We start from the raw sequence: 21,967 nt of genomic DNA, 5'->3' as shown, positions 1-21,967 counted from the left end.
GTAAGGCATTGTGAGCATTGTGTAAAAGGGTCACTACTGTGGGCATTGTGTAAAAGGGGCACTACTGTGTGTCGTAACATAAATAAGAGACACTACTTTATGGTGTAATGTGAATCAGGCCCTATGTGCGGTGTAATGCTAATAAGATTGTGCACTGTGATTCCTAGGGCCGTAGCCCACTTTGTAAACAAGTACTGTGACTCTGCTGGCCGTACCCCACTGGGTGGGTGCACTACTTTTCATTTCTGCCACTGCTGTGTGGCAATGTGTCATAGATGTGCTTTATACTGTGTTGTCTGTGTCGTTGTGCCGCTGCTTTGTCGCTTAGTAACCAGTCAGCTCACTGCAACCTTTGGCCAATAATGTTGAAAACAATATTATAAGCTGTGATATGGTCTAAATTGACTGGAAATTAATGTTATTGAGGTTAATAATACTCTAGGAAGAAAAAAAAGACCAATTTATGTGATTTTAGCTTTTTTTGTCAATTTTTGTAAAAAAATCCAAATCCAAATCCAAATCCAAAGCCAGTCACCGCAGTTTGGCAAATCCAAATCCAAATCCAAAGCCGGACGACGAATTAGAACCAAATCCAAAGCCGGCAAAAATGGTCCGGCGCACATCCCTAGTAAATATACTCCTAAGTGTGGTTGTATTCACTTTAGCAGCATGTATCAGGAAGAAATGTTTACAAATAAGTAGTGATGAGCGGTTTGGATTCTGAGGAATCCGAACCGCTCCGAACAGGTGGAATCGGAGTCCACCCGAACGCAAGTTCGGGTGTTCCCGCCTGACTCGGATTCCACCTCGAGGCCGAACGTCACCCGTCCGGCGTCGGATTCTCACGAGAGCCGGGTGACGTTCGGCCTCTATAAAAAGGCGTGGCGCCCGGCAGTCGGCGCCATTTCGCGTGTGACGCCGCGTAGTTAGGTAGTGCGCTATCTGTGCTAGTGTTAGTCAGATAGATTAGAGTAGGCAGTGTTATTGCCGCTGTGACTTTACTGGGCATAAGCCCTTTGTGTGTGCTCCGTGACTGGGCATAATAAGCCCACTGTGTGTATGTGTAGTGTACTCACTGTATTATACAAGCTCTGTGACAACTGACAGGGCATAGCCCACTGAGTGTATTATTATACAAGCTCCATGACTGGGCTTAGCCCACTGAGTGTATACAAGCTCCGTGACAGGGCATAGCCCACTGAGTGTATTATACAAGCTCCGTGACAGGGCATAAGCCCACTGAGTATTATACAAGCTCCGTGACAGGGCATAGCCCACTGTGTCTATTATACAAGCTCCGTGACAGGGCATAGGCCCACTGTGTCTATTATACAAGCTCTGTGACAGGGCATAAGCCCACTGAGTATTATTCAAGCTCCGTGACAGGGCATAAGCCCACTGTGTCTATTATACAAGCTCCGTGACAGGGCATATGCCCACTGAGTATTATACAAGCTCCGTGACAGGGCATAGCCCACTGTGTCTATTATACAAGCTCTGTGACAGGGCATAGCCCACTGAGTGTATACAAGCTCCGTGACAGGGCATAAGCCCACTGTGTCTATTATACAAGCTTCGTGACAGGGCATAAGCCCACTGAGTATTATACAAGCTCCGTGACAGGGCATAGCCCACTGTGTCTATTACACAAGCTCCGTGACAGGGCATAGCCCACTGAGTGTATTATACAAGCTCTGTGACAGGGCATAAGCCCACTGAGTATTATACAAGCTCCGTGACAGGGCATAGCCCACTGTGTCTATTATACAAGCTCCGTGACAGGGCATAGCCCACTGAGTGAATTAAATAAGCTCCGTGACAGGACATAAGCCCACTGAGTATTATACAAGCTCCGTGACAGGGCATAGCCCACTGTGTCTATTATACAAGCTCCGTGACAGGGCATAGCCCATTGAGTATATTATACAAGCTCCGTGACAGGGCATAAGCCCACTGTGTCTATTATACAAGCTCTGTGACAGGGCATAAGCCCACTGAGTATTATTCAAGCTCCGTGACAGGGCATAAGCCCACTGTGTCTATTATACAAGCTCCGTGACAGGGCATAAGCCCACTGAGTATTATACAAGCTCCGTGACAGGGCATAGCCCACTGTGTCTATTATACAAGCTCTGTGACAGGGCATAGCCCACTGAGTGTATACAAGCTCCGTGACAGGGCATAAGCCCACTGTGTCTATTATACAAGCTTCGTGACAGGGCATAAGCCCACTGAGTATTATACAAGCTCCGTGACAGGGCATAGCCCACTGTGTCTATTATACAAGCTCCGTGACAGGGCATAGCCCATTGAGTGTATTATACAAGCTCCGTGACAGGGCATAAGCCCACTGTGTCTATTATACAAGCTCTGTGACAGGGCATAAGCCCACTGAGTATTATACAAGCTCCGTGACAGGGCATAAGCCCACTGTGTCTATTATACAAGCTCCGTGACAGGGCATAAGCCCACTGAGTATTATACAAGCTCCGTGACAGGGCATAGCCCACTGTGTCTATTATACAAGCTCCATGACAGGGCATAGCCCACTGTGTCTATTATACAAGCTCCGTGACAGGGCATAGCCCACTGAGTGTATTATACAAGCTCCGTGACAGGGCATAGCCCACTGAGTGTATACAAGCTCTGTGACAGGGCATAGCCCACTGTGTCTACTATACAAGCTCTGTGACAGGGCATAGCCCACTGAGTGTATACAAGCTCCGTGACAGGGCATAAGCCCACTGTGTCTATTATACAAGCTCCGTGACAGGGCATATGCCCACTGAGTATTATACAAGCTCCGTGACAGGGCATAGCCCACTGTGTCTATTATACAAGCTCCGTGACAGGACATAAGCCCACTGAGTATTATACAAGCTCCGTGACAGGGCATAGCCCACTGTGTCTATTATACAAGCTCCGTGACAGGGCATAGCCCATTGAGTATATTATACAAGCTCCGTGACAGGGCATAAGCCCACTGTGTCTATTATACAAGCTCTGTGACAGGGCATAAGCCCACTGAGTATTATTCAAGCTCCGTGACAGGGCATAAGCCCACTGTGTCTATTATACAAGCTCCGTGACAGGGCATAAGCCCACTGAGTATTATACAAGCTCCGTGACAGGGCATAGCCCACTGTGTCTATTATACAAGCTCTGTGACAGGGCATAGCCCACTGAGTGTATACAAGCTCCGTGACAGGGCATAAGCCCACTGTGTCTATTATACAAGCTTCGTGACAGGGCATAAGCCCACTGAGTATTATACAAGCTCCGTGACAGGGCATAGCCCACTGTGTCTATTATACAAGCTCCGTGACAGGGCATAGCCCATTGAGTGTATTATACAAGCTCCGTGACAGGGCATAAGCCCACTGTGTCTATTATACAAGCTCTGTGACAGGGCATAAGCCCACTGAGTATTATACAAGCTCCGTGACAGGGCATAAGCCCACTGTGTCTATTATACAAGCTCCGTGACAGGGCATAAGCCCACTGAGTATTATACAAGCTCCGTGACAGGGCATAGCCCACTGTGTCTATTATACAAGCTCCATGACAGGGCATAGCCCACTGTGTCTATTATACAAGCTCCGTGACAGGGCATAGCCCACTGAGTGTATTATACAAGCTCCGTGACAGGGCATAGCCCACTGAGTGTATACAAGCTCTGTGACAGGGCATAAGCCCACTGTATCTATTATACAAGCTCCGTGACAGGGCATAAACCCACTGAGTCTATTATACAAGCTCTGTGACAGGGCATAGCCCACTGTGTCTACTATACAAGCTCTGTGACAGGGCATAGCCCACTGAGTGTATACAAGCTCCGTGACAGGGCATAAGCCCACTGTGTCTATTATACAAGCTCCGTGACAGGGCATATGCCCACTGAGTATTATACAAGCTCCGTGACAGGGCATAGCCCACTGTGTCTATTATACAAGCACTGTGACAGTGCATAGCCCACTGAGTGTATACAAGCTCCGTGACAGGGCATAAGCCCACTGTGTCTATTATACAAGCTTCGTGACAGGGCATAAGCCCACTGAGTATTATACAAGCTCCGTGACAGGGCATAGCCCACTGTGTCTATTATACAAGCTCCGTTACAGGGCATAGCCCACTGAGTGTATTATACAAGCTCCGTGACAGGGCATAAGCCCACTGTGTCTATTATACAAGCTCTGTGACAGGGCATAAGCCCACTGAGTATTATACAAGCTCCGTGACAGGGCATAAGCCCACTGTGTCTATTATACAAGCTCCGTGACAGGGCATAAGCCCACTGAGTATTATACAAGCTCCGTGACAGGGCATAGCCCACTGTGTCTATTATACAAGCTCCATGACAGGGCATAGCCCACTGTGTCTATTATACAAGCTCCGTGACAGGGCATAGCCCACTGAGTGTATTATACAAGCTCCGTGACAGGGCATAGCCCACTGAGTGTATACAAGCTCTGTGACAGGGCATAAGCCCACTGTGTGGAATTACTTTTACCCAAACCCTGACAACGTTTGTCAAGCCATTTGTAGCCTCTGTGAGACCACAGTTAGTAGAGGTAGGGACGTTAAGCATCTAAGAACCTCTACGCTATTACGTCATATGCAGCGAGCTCATGGCAGGTGTTTGATAACAGAAACTACTGCAAAAAAAATAACAACAAGCAGTCCAGCATTAGCTAGATGCCTTCTCTCTACTAAATCCCAGCACCTGCAATCTCCGCCGACAACACCTTCCTCCTCAATATCCTCAGGAATGATCAGTGGTAGTACAACATCCAATTTGTTAGTGCTAAGTCACGGTGACTCCTCCAATTTCCAGGACACCTCAGAAGAAACTGAATCTTTGAGCACTAGGCCTGCTGCTGCTGCTGCTGATGGTGGATCTTCATCCCAGAAGTGGACCAAGAAGACTACTAGTAGTATACCAAAAAAACAATTGACTGTTAAAGAATCTCTTGCAAGGGGAAGCAAGTATGACAGCTCTCACCCTGTCGCACAGCGGATCACTAACGCCATGACAGCTATGCTAATATTAGATCTGCGTCCAATATCCTCAATTAATGCAGTGGGATTTACGCAGCTTATTGAGGTCATGTGTCCCCGGTACCAAATTCCATCTCGGTTTCATTTTACCCGAAAAGCCATTCCTCGGCTGTACCAGGACGTTAAACAGAACCTAATTATTGGTCTGCAAAATGCTATTGTACCCACTGTCCACTTAACCACAGATATGTGGACAAGCGGTAGTGGACAAACTAAAGATTACATGACTGTGACGGCCCACTGGGTGGGTGAATCGCCTTCAGCAGCAGCAGTATCTAACACACAACACCAGCTCATTCAGAGGCAGGCAACTCTGTGCATCACCGGATTCAATAAGAGGCATACCGCTGACAACCTCTTAGAAAAACTAAGAGATGTCATAGAAACATGGCTTACCCCACTTGGACTCTCCTCAGGATTTGTGATTTCTGACAATGCTACAAATATAGTGAAAGCATTACAGCTGGGTGAATTCCAACACATCCCCTGTTTTGCTCACACAATAAACTTAGTGGTGCAGGGTTTTTTAAAAAACGACAGGGGCGTGCAGGAGATGCTGTCTGTGGCCCGAAAAATTTCGGGATATTTTCGGCATTCAGCAACAGCGTGCAGGAGATTGCAGCACCTGCAAGAGCAGTTTAATTTGCCCTGCCATCAACTGAAGCAAGAAGTGGTAACGAGGTGGAACTCAACCCTGTATATGCTTCAGCGGATGGAGGAGCAGCAAAAAGCCATCCATAGCTATACGACAAGCCATGACATTGGGAGAGGAGGGGGAATGTACCTTACCCCAGCACAGTGGAGAGTACTTTCTGTCTTGTGCAAGGTGCTCAAACCATTTGAAGTTGCCACTTGTGAAGTGAGTGCTGACACTGCTAGCTTGAGTAAGGTGATTCCCCTGATTTCGCTTTTGGAAAAGCAGCTGGAGAAATTGAAGGATGAGATTAAACAAAGTGATTTCGCAAAGTATGCTGGACTGATAGATCAAGTCCTTTGTTCGCTTCGCCAGGATCCACGGGTGGCCAAGATCTTGAAATCTGATCATTATATTTTAGCAACCATTCTTGATCCTAGGTTCAAGTCATATGCTGTGTCTTTCTTTACAACTGACCCAGATATTAAAAGAACCAAAGCGCTCCTGGTGAGCAAGTTGGCAGCTGAAGTGACACATGGCACTACGATGACGTCTCCTCCTTCGGTTTCTCCAGCAGCAGCCAGAAAAAAATGCACCTTTTCCAAAAGACCCAGTGGTGATGCAGATAAGTCAAGTCAACATTTTGACATCTGGTCGGGTCTAAAAGATTTGCCCAACACCAGTGATACCTCTACCGCAACTCCATCTAATACGATTACCATCCAAAGAATGGTGGAGGATTATTTTCAGGACACCGTACACGTAGACATGTCACAGAGTCCGTTCGAATATTGGAAGAAAAAAAAGGCAATTTGTAGACCCTTGTATAAACTGGCTTTGCATTATTTAAGCTGCCCACCCTCCAGTGTGTACTCGGAGAGAGTTTTCAGTACAGCCGGGAACCTTGTGAGCGAACGACGAAGGAGGCTACTTCCACAAAATGTAGAAAAAATGATGTTCATTAAAATGAACTGGAAATTTCACGAGGAAAACCTTTCCCACCCATCACGTCACAGTACAGATACTTCTGTAATGGTGGATTCCAGCGGGGATGAACTGATATTGTATGAGGAATCGGATGATGTACACACTGATGAGGGTGAGGATGGCAATGATGGTGACATCATGCCACTGTAGACCTGTTGCCTTTAGTAGATTGGAAGATTTTTTTGTGGGGGCCCAAACAAACCAAGCACTTCAGCCACAAAGTGGCAGTACCTGTCGCTGAAATGCTTAGTTTGTTAAAGTGTGCATGTCCTTTTTAAGATCCAACATAAAAGGTGGGTGGGAGGGCCCAAGGACAATTCCATCTAGCACTGCCTTTCATTTCTGTCACTGCTGTGTGGCATAGTTTCATAGATGTGCTTTAAACTGTGGTGTCTGTGCCACTGCGCCGCTGCTCTGACACTTGGTCACCAGTCAGCTCACTGCAACCTTTGGCCAATAATGGTGAAAACAATAATTTAAGCTGTGAGGTGGTCTAAATTGACAGTAAATGACTGGAAAATAATGTTATTCAGGTAAATAACACTCTAGGAAGAAAAAAAAGCCCAATTTATGTAATTTTAGCTTTTTTTGCCAATTTTGGCAAAAAATCCAAATCCAAATCCAAATCCAAAGCCAGTCACCGCAGTTTGGCAAATCCAAATCCAAATCCAAAGCCGGACGACGAATTAGAACCAAATCCAAATCCGGCAAAAATGGTCCGGCGCACATCCCTAATATATATATATATATATATATATATATATGTATATTAGGGGTGAGTGGGTTCGGATTTCTGAAATCCGAACCCCCCCGAGCCCCCACCGATCCGAGGCAGATCCGAGTCAGGCTCGACTTTTTCCCGCCTGACTCGGATCTGAAATCGAGGCAAAACGTCATCATCCCGCCTTCCGAGTCTCGCGGGTTTTGGAACCTATATAAGGTACCCGCGTCGGCGCCATTTTCTCATTCGGCTGTGGACAGTGAAGAGGGAGGGTGGGAGTTAGGGCTGGCTGGGCTGTGTAGTGTAGTGTAGTGTAGTGCAGAGTAGTGTTGTGCTGTGCTGTGCTGCGCTGTGCTGCTGTTGTCCACTACTTCAAAGTCCATAGGGGCTGGCTGTGTTGTGCTGTGCTGCAATTGTTAATAGTGGCTGTGTCCACTACTTCAAAGTCCATAGGGGCTGGCTGGAATGTGGTGTGCAGTCAGTTCTCCATAGGGGCTGTGTCCACTCCAAAGTCCTGTGCAGTGTCCCAGTCCTAAAGGGGTGCTGTAGTGTTGTCCAGGGGGTGCTCTGTCCATCAGGGGTGCTCCCCCCAAGTGCTAAAAAAATTATATTTTTTGTGTGTTTGTGAATTGTGTGCGCAGTAGCCGCACGTGCATCAACAAAGTAGTGCCAAGCGTGCGCCTGTGTCATAAGTAAAGGGCCGGCAGGCTTGACCGTTAAAGGGTGCTGTAACCCCCAAAGTACACTCCAGTCCAAACCAAAAAAAAAATATTTTCTGTGTTTGTGAATTGTGTGCGCAGTAGCTGCACGTGCATCAACAAAGTAGTGCCAAGCGTGCGCCTGTGTCATAAGTAAAGGGCCGGCTGGCTTGACTGTTAAAGGGTGCTGTAACCCCCAAAGTACACTCCAGTCCAAACCAAAAAAAAAATTATTTTCTGTGTTTGTGAATTGTGTGCGCAGTAGCCGCACGTGCATCAACAAAGTAGTGCCAAGCGTGCGCCTGTGTCATAAGTAAAGGGCCAGCTGGCTTGACCATTAAAGGGTGCTGTAACCCCCAAAGTACACTCCAGTCCAAACCAAAAAAAAAATTATTTTGTGTGTTTGTGAATTGTGTGCGCAGTAGCCGCACGTGCATCAACAAAGTAGTGCCAAGCGTGCGCCTGTGTCATAAGTAAAGGGCCGGCTGACTTGACCGTTAAAGGGTGCTGTAACCCCCAAAGTACACTCCAGTCCAAACCAAAAAAAAAATATTTTCTGTGTTTGTGAAATGTGTGCGCAGTAGCCGCACGTGCATCAACAAAGTAGTGCAAAGCATGTGCCTGTGTCATAAGTAAAGGGCCGGCTGGCTTGACCGTTAAAGGGTGCTGTAACCCCCAAAGTACACTCCAGTCCAAACCAAAAAAAAAATTATTTTCTGTGTTTGTGAATTGTGTGCACAGTAGCCGCACGTGCATCAACAAAGTAGTGCCAAGCGTGCGCCTGTGTCATAAGTAAAGGGCCGGCTGGCTTGACCGTTAAAGGGTGCTGTAACCCCCAAAGTACACTCCAGTCTAAACCAAAAAAAAAATTATTTTCTGTGTTTGTGAATTGTGTGCGCAGTAGCCGCACGTGCATCAACAAAGTAGTGCCAAGCGTGCGCCTGTGTCATAAGTAAAGGGCCGGCTGGCTTGACCGTTAAAGGGTGCTGTAACCCCCAAAGTACACTCCAGTCCAAACCAAAAAAAAAATTATTTTCTGTGTTTGTGAATTGTGTGCGCAGTAGCCGCACGTGCATCAACAAAGTAGTGCCAAGCGTGCGCCTGTGTCATAAGAAAAGGGCCGGCTGGCTTGACCGTTAAAGGGTGCTGTAACCCCCAAAGTACACTCCAGTCCAAACCAAAAAAAAAATTATTTTGTGTGTTTGTGAATTGTGTGCGCAGTAGCCGCACGTGCATCAACAAAGTAGTGCCAAGCGTGCGCCTGTGTCATAAGTAAAGGGCCGGCTGGCTTGACCGTTAAAGGGTGCTGTAACCCCCAAAGTACACTCCAGTCCAAACCAAAAAAAAATATATTTTCTGTGTTTGTGAATTGTGTGCGCAGTAGCCGCACGTGCATCAACAAAGTAGTGCCAAGCGTGCGCCTGTGTCATAAGTAAAGGGCCGGCTGGCTTGACCGTTAAAGGGTGCTGTAACCCCCAAAGTACACTCCAGTCCAAACCAAAGAAAAAATTATTTTCTGTGTTTGTGAATTGTGTGCACAGTAGCTGCACGTGCATCAACAAAGTAGTGCCAAGCGTGCGCCTGTGTCATAAGTAAAGGGCCGGCTGACTTGACCATTAAAGGGTGCTGTAACCCCCAAAGTACACTCCAGTCCAAACCAAAAAAATATATATTTTCTGTGTTTGTGAAATGTGTGCGCAGTAGCCGCACGTGCATCAACAAAGTAGTGCAAAGCAAGTGCCTGTGTCATAAGTAAAGGGCCGGCTGGCTTGACCGTTAAAGGGTGCTGTAACCCCCAAAGTACACTCCAGTCCAAACCAAAAAAAAATTATTTTCTGTGTTTGTGAATTGTGTGCACAGTAGCCGCACGTGCATCAACAAAGTAGTGCCAAGCGTGCGCCTGTGTCATAAGTAAAGGGCCGGCTGGCTTGACCGTTAAAGGGTGCTATAATCCCCAAAGTACACTCCAGTCCAAACCAAAAAAAAAATTATTTTGTGTGTTTGTGAATTGTGTGCGCAGTAGCCGCACGTGCATCAACAAAGTAGTGCCAAGCGTGCGCCTGTGTCATAAGTAAAGGGCCGGCTGGCTTGACCGTTAAAGGGTGCTGTAACCCCCAAAGTACACTCCAGTCCAAACCAAAAAAAAAATTATTTTCTGTGTTTGTGAATTGTGTGCACAGTAGCTGCACGTGCATCAACAAAGTAGTGCCAAGCGTGCGCCTGTGTCATAAGTAAAGGGACGGCTGACTTGACCGTTAAAGGGTGCTGTAACCCCCAAAGTACACTCCAGTCCAAACCAAAAAAAAAATATTTTCTGTGTTTGTGAATTGTGTGCGCAGTAGCCGCACGTGCATCAACAAAGTAGTGCAAAGCATGTGCCTGTGTCATAAGTAATGGGCCGGCTGGCTTGACCGTTAAAGGGTGCTGTAACCCCCAAAGTACACTCCAGTCCAAACCAAAAAAAAAATTATTTTCTGTGATTGTGAATTGTGTGCACAGTAGCCGCACGTGCATCAACAAAGTAGTGCCAAGCGTGCGCCTGTGTCATAAGTAAAGGGCCGGCTGGCTTGACCGTTAAAGGATGCTGTAACCCCCAAAGTACACTCCAGTCCAAACCAAAAAAAAAATTATTTTCTGTGTTTGTGAATTGTGTGCACAGTAGCTGCACGTGCATCAACAAAGTAGTGCCAAGCGTGCGCCTGTGTCATAAGTAAAGGGCCGGCTGACTTGACCGTTAAAGGGTGCTGTAACCCCCAAAGTACACTCCAGTCCAAACCAAAAAAAAAAATATTTTCTGTGTTTGTGAATTGTGTGCGCAGTAGCCGCACGTGCATCAACAAAGTAGTGCCAAGCATGTGCCTGTGTCATAAGTAAAGGGCCGGCTGGCTTGACCGTTAAAGGGTGCTGTAACCCCCAAAGTACACTCCAGTCCAAATCAAAAAAATATATATTTTCTGTGTTTGTGAATTGTGTGCGCAGTAGCCGCACGTGCATCAACAAAGTAGTGCCAAGCGTGCGCCTGTGTCATAAGTAAAGGGCCGGCTGGCTTGACCGTTAAAGGGTGCTGTAACCCCCAAAGTACACTCCAGTCCAAACCAAAAAAAAAAATATTTTCTGTGTTTGTGAATTGTGTGCGCAGTAGCCGCACGTGCATCAACAAAGTAGTGGCAAGCGTGCGCCTGTGTCATAAGTAAAGGGCCAGCTGGCTTGACCATTAAAGGGTGCTGTAACCCCCAAAGTACACTCCAAACCAAAAAAATATATATTTTCTGTGTTTGTGAATTGTGTGCGCTGTCGCCGCACGTGCATCAACAAAGGAGCAGTGCCAAGCGTGCGCCTGTGTCCCATAAGTAAAGAGCCGGCTGGCTCAGTTCTTAAAGGCTGGTGTAACCCACAAAGTGCACTACTCTCCAGCAAAAATAAAAAAATATTTTCTGTGTTTAGCCGCACGTATATATCAAATCGATATAACATAAATGGACGACCAAACTTTCTCCGATAAAAATAAAATAGAGAAAGATCAAGAACCACTTCCTCCTAGTGCTGAAGCTGCTGCCACTAGTCATGACATAGACGATAACATGCCATCTACGTCGTCTGCCAAGGCCGATGCCCAATGTCATAATAGAGGGCAAATACAATCCCAAATGACAAAGTTCAGGAAAATGACCTTGAAAAAAACATTTAAATCAGCTGAAGAGAAACGTAAACTTGCCAATATGCCATTTACGACACGGAGTGGCATGGAACGGCTAAGGTCGATCCCTAGTATGTTCATGACTAGTGGTTCAGCTTCACATGACGATGGAAGCCCTCCTCCCACTAAAAAAATCAAAAGAGTTAAGCTGGCAAAAGCACAGCGAAGAACTGTGCTTTCTAAGAAGATATCACAAATCCCCAAGGAGAGTCCAAGTGTGGTGGTGGTTGCGATGCCTGACCTTCCCAGCACTGGACGGGAAGAGGTGGCTCTTTCCACCATTTGCACGCCCCCTGCAAGTGCTGAAAGGAGCACCCACAGTCCACTTGCTGATATGCAAATTGAAGATGTCACTGTTGAAGTACAACAGGAAGAGGATACTGGTGTAGCTGGCGCTGAGGAGGAAGTTGGCGAGGAGGATTCTGATGGTGATGTGGTTTGTTTAAATCAGGCTCCGGGGGAGACAGTTGTTGTCCGTGGGATGAAAAAGCCCATCACGGTCATGCCTGGGCAGAAGACCAAACATTCCACCTCTTTGGTCTGGCAATATTTCTATCCAAATCCGGACAACAACTGTCTTGCCATATGTACCTTATGTAAAGGTGGAATAAGTAGGGGTAGGGACGTTAACCACCTAGGAACATCCTCCCTTATACGGCACCTGCAGCGCGTTCATAATAAGTTACTGTCAAGTTCAGAAACTTTGGCTAAGACCGTAAGCAGTCCAGGGACACCTAAATCCCGTTATCCTGTTGTATCCAAGCGCCTGCAAACCACACCGTCAACTCCCTCCTCGTCAATTTCCTCCTTAGTCAGGATCGGAAGTAGTCCTGCAGGCCATGTCACTGGCATGACTGACTCTCCTATCCGGGATTCCTCCGGAGGATCCTGCATTGCTACGCCTCCTGCTGCTGCTGCTGCTGCTGTTGCTGCTGCTGGGAGTCGTTCATCATCCCAGAGAGGAAGTAGGAACACCACTACTTTTTCTAAACAATTGACCCTCCAACAGTCCTTAGCGAGGAGGATGAAGTACGACAGCAGTCATCCTCAAGTAAAACGTATAACTGAGGTCTTGACTGCTATGTTGGGGTTAGACGTGCGTCAGGTATCCGCCATTAGTGCAGTGGGATTTAGACAATTGATGGAGGTAGTGTGTCCCCGGTTCCAAATCCCGTCTAGATTCCACTTCACTAGGAAGGCGATACCGAGACTGTACAGAAACGTCAGAAAAAGTGTCCTCAGTGTCCTGAAAAATGCCGTTGTACCCAATGTCCACTTAACCACGGACATGTGGACAAGTGGAACAGGGCAGACTAAGGACTATATGACTGTGACAGCCCACTGGGTAGATGTATCACCTTACGCAGCAACAGCAGCAGCGTCACCAGTCGCAGCATCTCAGAAACGCCAGCTCGTTCCAAGGCAGGCTACGCTGTGTATCACTGGTTTCAGTAAGAGGCACACCGCCGACAACCTCTTAGAGAAACTGAGGGAAATCATCGCCCAGTGGCTTACCCCACTTAGACTCTCCGGGGGATTTGTGATATCTGACAACGCCACCAATATTGTGCGGGCATTACATCTGGGCAAATTCCAGCACGTCCCATGTTTTGCTCACACAATAAACTTGGTGGTGCAGAATTTTCTGAAAAGCGACAGGGGCGTGCAGGAGACGCTTTGGGTGGCCCGAAAAATTTCAGGCCACTTTCGCCATTCAGCGACTGCGTGCCGAAGACTGGAGCACCAGCAAACACTCTTGAACCTGCCCCGCCATCACCTGAAGCAAGAGGTTGTGACGTGGTGGAACTCAACCCTCTATATGCTTCAGAGGATGGAGGAGCAGCAAAAGGCCATTCAAGCCTATACATCCACCTATGACATAGGCAAAGGAGGGGGTATGCACCTGACTCAAGCGCAGAGGAGAATGATTTCCGTGTTGTGCAAGGTTCTCCAGCCCTTCGAACTTGCCACACGTGAAGTCAGTTCAGACACTGCCAGCTTGAGTCAGGTCATTCCCCTCATCAGGCTTTTGCAGAAGCAGCTGGAGAAAGTGAAGGAGGAGCTAAGACGGAGCGATTCCGCTCGGCATGTGGGACTTGTGGATGAAGCCCTTCATTCGCTTTGCCAGGATTCCAGGGTGGTCAATCTGTTGAAATCAGACCACTACATTTTGGCCACCGTGCTCGATCCTAGGTTTAAAGCCTATGTGGTGTCTCTCTTTCCGGCCGACACAAGCCTGCAGAGGTGCAAAGACCTGCTGGTGAACACACTGTCAGCTGAAGTGGAACGTGACAGGTCAACAGCTCCTTCTTCATTTTCTCCCGCAACTGGGGCTGCCAGGAAAAAACTTAGGTATCCTAAGCAACCCGCTGCTGGTGATGCAGGGCAGGCAGGACCAAGTTTGGACATCTGGTCCGGACTGAAGGACCTGGCAACAATTTCTGACATGTCTACTGTCACTGCATATGATACTGTCACCATTGACAGAATGGTGGAGGATTACATCGGTGACAGCATCCAAGTAGGCATGTCAGACAGTCCATACCTGTACTGGCAGGAAAAAGAGGCAATTTGGAGGCCCCTGTACAAACTGGCTCTATTTTATCTAAGTTGCCCCCCTCCAGTGTGTACTCCGAAAGAGTGTTTAGTGCAGCCGGGAACCTTGTCAGCGAAAGGCGTAGGAGGTTGCTTCCACAGAATGTGGAGAAGATGATGTTCATCAAAATGAATTATCAGCTCTTCCAGGGAGACCAGCCTCCAGAACGTACAGAGGGACCTGTGGTGGTGGATTCAAGTGGGGACGAGTTAATACTTTGTGAGGATGATGATGTACACACTGAAGAGGGTGAGGAATCGGTGGATGAGGAGGATGAGGATGACATCTTGCCTCCGTAGAGCCAGTTTGTGCAGGGACAGATTAATTGCCAGCTTGTTTAGTGGGGGCCCAAACGAACCAATCATTTCAGCCACAGTCGTGTGGCAGACCCTGGTGCTGAAATGATTGGTTTGTTAAAGTGTGCATGTCCTGTTTATACAACATAAGGGTGGGTGGGAGGGCCCAAGGACAATTCCATCTTGCACCTCTTTTTTTTCTTTGCATTATGTACAGTTTGGGGCCTAGTTTTTCAAACTGCCATCCTGTCTGCCACTGCAGTATCACGCCTAGATGGGTCACGTGTTTGTGCCGCCCACTCGTGTCGCTTAGCATAGTCATCCAGCTACCTCGGTGCAACCTTTTGGACATAAAAACACTATTGTGAGGTGTGAGGTGTTCAGAATAGACTGGAAATGAGTGGAAATTAAGGTTATTGAGGTTAATAATAGCATAGGAGCAGAAAAACCTACAAATTCTGTGATTTTAGCTGTTTTTATGCTTTTTTTCAAAAAAATACAGATCCAAAACACAAAACCCAGAACCCAAAACACGGAAGGGTGGTTTTGGCAAAACCAATCCAGATCCAAAACACGAAGAAAGATCCAGATCCAAAACCAAAACACAAAACACGAAAAGTGGCCGGTGCACACCCCTAATGTGTATATATATATATATATATATATATATATATATATATATATATATAATTCGGTTTTCCAGAAACCTAAATCCACCGGACAGATCCAAGTAGCGGTTCTGATCTTCCCATGGTTCGTAATTCGGATTTTAACGATTTTATGATTTTAGCTGTTTTAAAAAACATTTTATCATTTAAAAAGAACAAAAACCAGATCCAAAACCAAACCACAGGAGTCAGCGCACATCTTTACCATATACTATATTTCAGTAAAATACAATGCTTTCTGCTCTGACTGTGGATTTACAGATATCTATATTTTTAAATACATAATGCACATAACTCCATTTAACATTGTTTAGTGTCTTGCCCAAGGCTGGTTACGCATAATGCAGAAAATAGGCCCAAAGCATGTTCTCCCAGATTGAGTGTAATTAAATTTGCTCTTTCAAGGGAAAAAGAAAAAACTTAAATACCCTACACAAGCAACTGAATTATATTATGGAGAAGATGTACTTTAATGTGCATCCCTCTTTTCCTCTGGAGAGAAGGAAAATGGGAATTAGTAACTTCTGTCATTTAAAATTGGAGTAAAAGAGGACAGTCAATACTTTGAACGAAGGAGAGAAAAAAAAGACAGTTAAAAAAATTAAATAATAATAACACCTGTGTCTTGCACAAACGCAAACGTAATTCAAATGGATTTTTTGTGTAACCCGTTTTGCTATGAATTATAATGATACTGCTTGGAGCATCCAGACATGCTTTTGAAATAATGTGCCACCGTCACTTTGCCTATTGCGGTTAAAAATCACAATAAGGCAGACAGAAATTAGAAAAACACTCATAAGCTATAAAAATATAATACTGTGCAGGTTTAAGGTCTCAGTTATTGAAATTGATTTTCTAACATCTTGTTAAACAGTTTCTTAGAAGCTTTGGACAGAGCTTGTGGTGTTTTTTATTTTTTTACCCTACTGCATCCAATATCCCTCACTAATGGTCTGCTATTGACCTGGCCTAGGATAGTTATAGAATTCTGCTAGACCTCAGCAGCCCTCTAGTTAACAAAAGCCGTAGAGACTGTCAGTACTCTACGTAACTCATACACAGATTTACTAAAAAGATAAATAACTCCGAACCTGAATATTGCTGCACAATTCAGTGATTTTGTTGCAAGTAGCGTTGAGTAAAAAATAGCAGGATATTATGGAATCAAGTTCTGCTTTAGCTTTGCTATTTGGCATAAAGCTGCCAGCACCAAATGTGTAGATTACAAATAGACCTGGGATGACGATGTCAATTCTTTCTACTCTGTGGCAAGAAATATTTCCATTCACTCCACTTTTGGTGAAAAAAGATTCTGGAACAATGGGATTCAAGCAGAATGCTCACTGTATTCCATTAAAAAAAACATTATTTTCAATGGGGTTTCCAGCATGTAGAAACTCAATTGAAATGAATGGACTATCGAAATGAGAAAGAACCCCACATTCTTCCAAAAAAATCCACAACTAATATTAGAGAGCCTAAGATCCTACAAAAACAGAGGATAACAAACAATGGGTCACCATGCTGGCATGGAAACAGGCACCAGACTAGAAAGGCTGTGTCTGTCATATTATAACCCACAAAGTGGGGTCTACCTTCATAGTGGGAATCAGATTATCTTGGTCAGATAGCCTGATTATCCTGATACCCCCTAGTAGGGGTTACGGGAAGCCGTGGAACCAGCTGGCACTGATAAGAACCATTCTGGCTTAATGAAAAAGATTGAGACCCCCTCTTTAGTAACCTTTTTTGTCTTGCCAGTGGCATCAGTATTATGGATGGAGGTCCAGGAATAGTATTATTATTATTATTATTATTATTATTATTATTATTATTATTATTATCCTTTATTTATATGGCGCCACAAGTGATCCGCAGCACCATACATAGTATATAGAACTAATAAGTGAACAAGAAACAAGTAACTTACAGTACATTACAGTGCAGGACAAGGACACAATTTATATACATTGCTGCAATAGCGATTAAAGCACTCACAATAAGCAGCCAGGGGTTGGCAGTCACGTGTTAGGTGCCCTTACGGGGAGTAAAGAGTAGAAGAAAATGTAAAGAGAAGCACATGAGGGAAGAGGTCCCTGCTCGTGAGAGCTTACATTCTAAAGGGGAGGGGCAGACAGACAGGCGTGACACAGAAGGGGATACAGTTAATATACCGACGGACGAGAAGCCCCATGTCTAAATCCCGACATGGGACTAAAGATAGACATCTAAATCAAGACGCCTATCTTTAGCCTGACGACAGAATCCCAACAGGACGGCTTCCTGAAATAGGTAGGCGTGGACACTTAGTTCTCAGCCACGGGGAGGAGGGGAGGGTTAGGTTTAGGCAAGTGGAAGGGGGGGTTAGGCACCACTGGGGGGAGGTTAGGGTTAGGCACCCCCGGGGGGACTTTATGGTTAGGCACCACCCCGGGAGTTTTAGGGTTAGGCACCCCCAATTGAGGGTTAGGGTTAGGCTAGGTGAAGATGCGGTTAGGGTTAGGCACCACTGGGGGGAGGTTAAGGTTAGGCACCCCCCAGGAGGGTTAGGGTTAAGGGTGGTAGAAGGATAGGGTTAGGTGACTTACCTGCGCCATCAGGATTCTGCTCCTGTCGTGCTTCCACTGTCGGTATTTCACCCGGCGGCTTAATCATACCCAATCCGGAGGTCGATATCAAAACAGGAAAAAATATATTTTACATTTTTTTTAAATGTTTGTTTCAATAAAACACTCCATGTCGTTATATTATAAGGGGAAAAAAATACTTTCTTTGTCATCATAATCCACTGGGATTTTTTTTATTTATTTGTGATCTAATAGCACATTTCTCCTTCTTGGTAATCAAACATAATAATAATTAACAAACATAAAAGGCACTGAATGACCACTTGTTATTGGCTAGTGGGTAAGAGACTATTGGCCAACTGTAATAAGGCCAATGAGCAGATTTCTCTGTGAATTTGCCAATATATGTAAAGCAGCAATTTTTTAAAAGGTAAAAACAGGTTTCTTTTGCTTTTCAAAAAAAATAGTTGCCGCTTTAAATCCTCTCACAAAGTCGCAGGAAAATCTGCATTGTTGACAAATGGGGACCTACAGTATTACATTTGTCCCTATCTCTCAGTACAGCTCATAGTCATTCAGTGCTGCCCTTAGTTGATTCAACTTTAATGTAGTGGGTTCTCTCATTTGATTACAGAGAAAGACTAATTTCCCATTTGATTACAAAGACAGAAGAATTTGCATTTTTTTACAAAGTTAGTGGAAGATTTTATTTTATAATAATGTGGTGAGTGGGTTTTTTTCAATTAAACTTTAATTACATTTGTTTTGCTATTGCAGAACTATATGACCGGGATGACTGGCAGGTATTGACTGGAAGGCTGGAAGGGCATGCTGGTGCCTGTGGGTCAACGAGCGCCAGTATTGCCTTCATGTCAATGATTGCCAGTACTTTCTGGAATATGTACTTACACAATAACAAATAAGTTAGTAAAAACACCACTTTATTAAAACACTTTTAATTTTTCATTATAATATAAAGGCAGCAGTTACGCATTTGTTAGAGATTTGCGGCTCGGTTCTCCAGGTAACCAAATCCACCTAAATTTTGTGAATCTGGACAGACCCGAGTCGTGGCTCTGATCTCCTGGAGAGATCCTGAGAGATCTGAGTCATGGTTCTGATCTTCCCGCAGTTTGTAATTCTGATTTTAAATCCGAATTTAGGGTTTTATATTGCAAAAATTACATGATTTTAGCTGTTTTTAAAAACTTTTTATAATTTATAAAAAAAAAACACTTGAGGGTGGTTTTGCAAAACCAAAACCAAAACTCGAAGATGAATCCAGATCCATAACTAAAACACAGGGGTCAGCGCACATCTCTAGTTTGAACATTTACTTTAGTGTCCAATTTTCTTGCTCACCCAACCCAGTTTGCTTAGAACAGCATACACTCAAATCTTTTCTGGAAAAAGCTTCTTGGAACCTCCCAGTTAGAGCCTCTGATTGGCAGGCGGCCCATGTGAATTTCACAAGAGTTACGTCTTTTGTCATTCCGCGTAGTATAAGTATATGTGATAACACATATACCTATACTTGTCCGAGGTGGAACGGGACAGTCGTTTTGCCAAGACCCATTAGATGCTACATGGAGAAGGAGACCGATCTGCGCGAGGAGGTATGTGATTATAGTTATTTTTTTACAGGTAACCCATTGGAATTCTACATGGACATGGGGACCGAACAGCTGGCAGCAGGTAAGTATGTGTGGTAGGTAGGAGTGTAATAACATTTTGCAATCTATGGTGTGTGTCTTGTGGTATTTTAACAATTTTTTACAGTGGGAGTACTGGTGTTGGCTGCCGGAACTGGTATGATTTACCACGGGACCCATGACCTGCGATTGGAATCCCGACAGTGGCATCCCGGCAGAGGAGGAAATTCTGATCATCCTAAGGTAAGTATATCCTAACCTATTTCTACCCCCTAACCCTCCCTTAGGGGTGCCTAACCCTAAGCTTCCCCTCCACTGCCTAACCCTAATCCCCCCTCTGTGCCTAAACCTAACCCCCACCTTCCCCGCCGCCTAAACCTAAGTCTCCCGGGGGGTGCATAGCCCTAAGTCCACCCCGGGGTTGCCTAATGCTACCCCCCCTTCCCCTAGCCTAAACCTAACTTCCCATGGGGGTGCCTAACCCTAAGTCCCCCCTGGGAGCCCTAAACCTAACCCTCCCCCCCGCGGCTATCTGTGCTTGGCGATCTGCGTCCCTTCAATCGGGATGCCGGGCGTCAGGCTCCCGGCGTAAGTCTAATGACAGGCATCAGCATATCGACACCTGTCTTTAGACCCTTGCCGGGATATGACAGTTGGGAAGCCGGCTATCGGGCTTCCCGACAGCATACCCCGGCTGTCTGCTGGCACTTGTAGTTACACAAGTGCCAAAGGGCAGGCTCGCTGGCACCTGCTGTTCCACTGTAAAAAATATTAGTTATATTCTATTTTCACCACCTTTAACCCTGCACCCACCACTGCATGGGTGCAGGGAAGAGCCCCAGGTTTCAGCTTAAGCCTGATGTGCTCAGGAAAGAAGGGACCCCTTTATTGGGAGGTCCCAACCTCCCCTGAGATCCCTGGCTTGGGCTGACCAGCTTGGGGTGATAATACTTTGGCCATGGAGACGTGGTGAAAGGGCCCCTGGCTGTGGCATTACACCCTGGCAGGATTTGAGCCCAGTGCTTGTTTTAAAAATAGGGGGACACCTGCACAATTTCCACCCTCCCCTATTTTTAAAACCAGGACAGGCTCAGCAACCCAGTGCTGGTTCCTAAAATATGGGGGAACCCTACTTTTTTCCCCTGTATTTCTAGGAACAAGGACTGGCTGAGGCGCCCGGGGCTGGATACGCTTTTTGGTGGGGTACCCTACGTAATTTTTTCCAAAAAAATTAACACTTTAGGTAGTTTACATGCAGAAACATACACAAATCACACTGATCTGTGTATGTTTCACCCAAACTTGCAGCTCAGGCGGTTGTCTATTTGAAACTTGTATTTAGCTACGAGTTTGTTACAAGTACACCCGTGATTGTAATTACGATTCTTAGTAAATTCCTGAATTGTATTTTTTTCATGGAAAGTACTTTCGAGTTTGGCCGATGGTGAGTTTAATCGAGTTTGCAATCTCATCTGAGTTTTTCAGTGTAAAGAGAGAAATCTCTCCCGAGTTCATCTTTAGTAAATTTGCTAGTTGAAAAATATTCCTAAACTCACCCAAGATTGCAATCTCGACCAAACTCGAATTTTAGTAAATTTACCCCTAATTGTATTTTTGTTTATGAACTATTTTAAATGGATTGAAGAAGAAATTCAATTACATTTGTGGGGGAGAAACTGAAATCAGAGCACTGTTGAGTTGTGATAAACAGTGTTTATCTTACTGTACACCTCTGTAGGGGTGCAAGATAAAATTAACAGTATCGCTGTTTCAATGTGCTGTCGTTACGATCGCTTAGACAGGACATCGCCAACATCTCTCCAAGGTGAAATGTCCCTGTAGAGTTGAATCAATTTCCAAAATGTTGTATTCATTTGGTAACATGGCCAAGGTGAGTTTATCTAAAGGAGGTTTACTATATTAAAGTGGGAGTCTTTTATGTTAATGTAAAGCTTTACAGTATGTCTCATTTATGTTTAGGTTTATTTAACATACACTATTAGATTTTTATACATTGCACCCTTGCTAAATACACACATACAACACACACATACACACAGGGCCTGATTCAGAGCCGCTCGCAATAAGCGAGCGCTCGCTCTGAATTAGGGCGGCCACATGTTTTTTTTAAACCGCCTCCTGGCCGCTCACTGAGCTGTGGGTCACCACCCACAGCTTTTGCGAGTGGCAAGGTGATGGTCGCGACGGTCGTGACCATCGGGCTTGTGGTAGGGTCTTGTCTGCCGCAAGCCCCAGTGAGCTTCCGGCTCTAATAAAGCCAGAAGTTCACCACTGACATCACTCGTGATGTCAGTGGGGCCGCCCCCAAATGGCAGGCGGTCTTTCGGGATCGCCTCCGTTTGGCCAGCCACCCCCCCGACCTGCCTACC

This window comes from Taudactylus pleione, unplaced genomic scaffold (assembly GCF_031769625.1).
Source record: "Taudactylus pleione unplaced genomic scaffold, aTauple2 ptg000431l, whole genome shotgun sequence".
Lineage (NCBI taxonomy): Eukaryota > Metazoa > Chordata > Amphibia > Anura > Myobatrachidae > Taudactylus > Taudactylus pleione.
Note: the sequence above shows the minus strand (reverse complement) of the source record.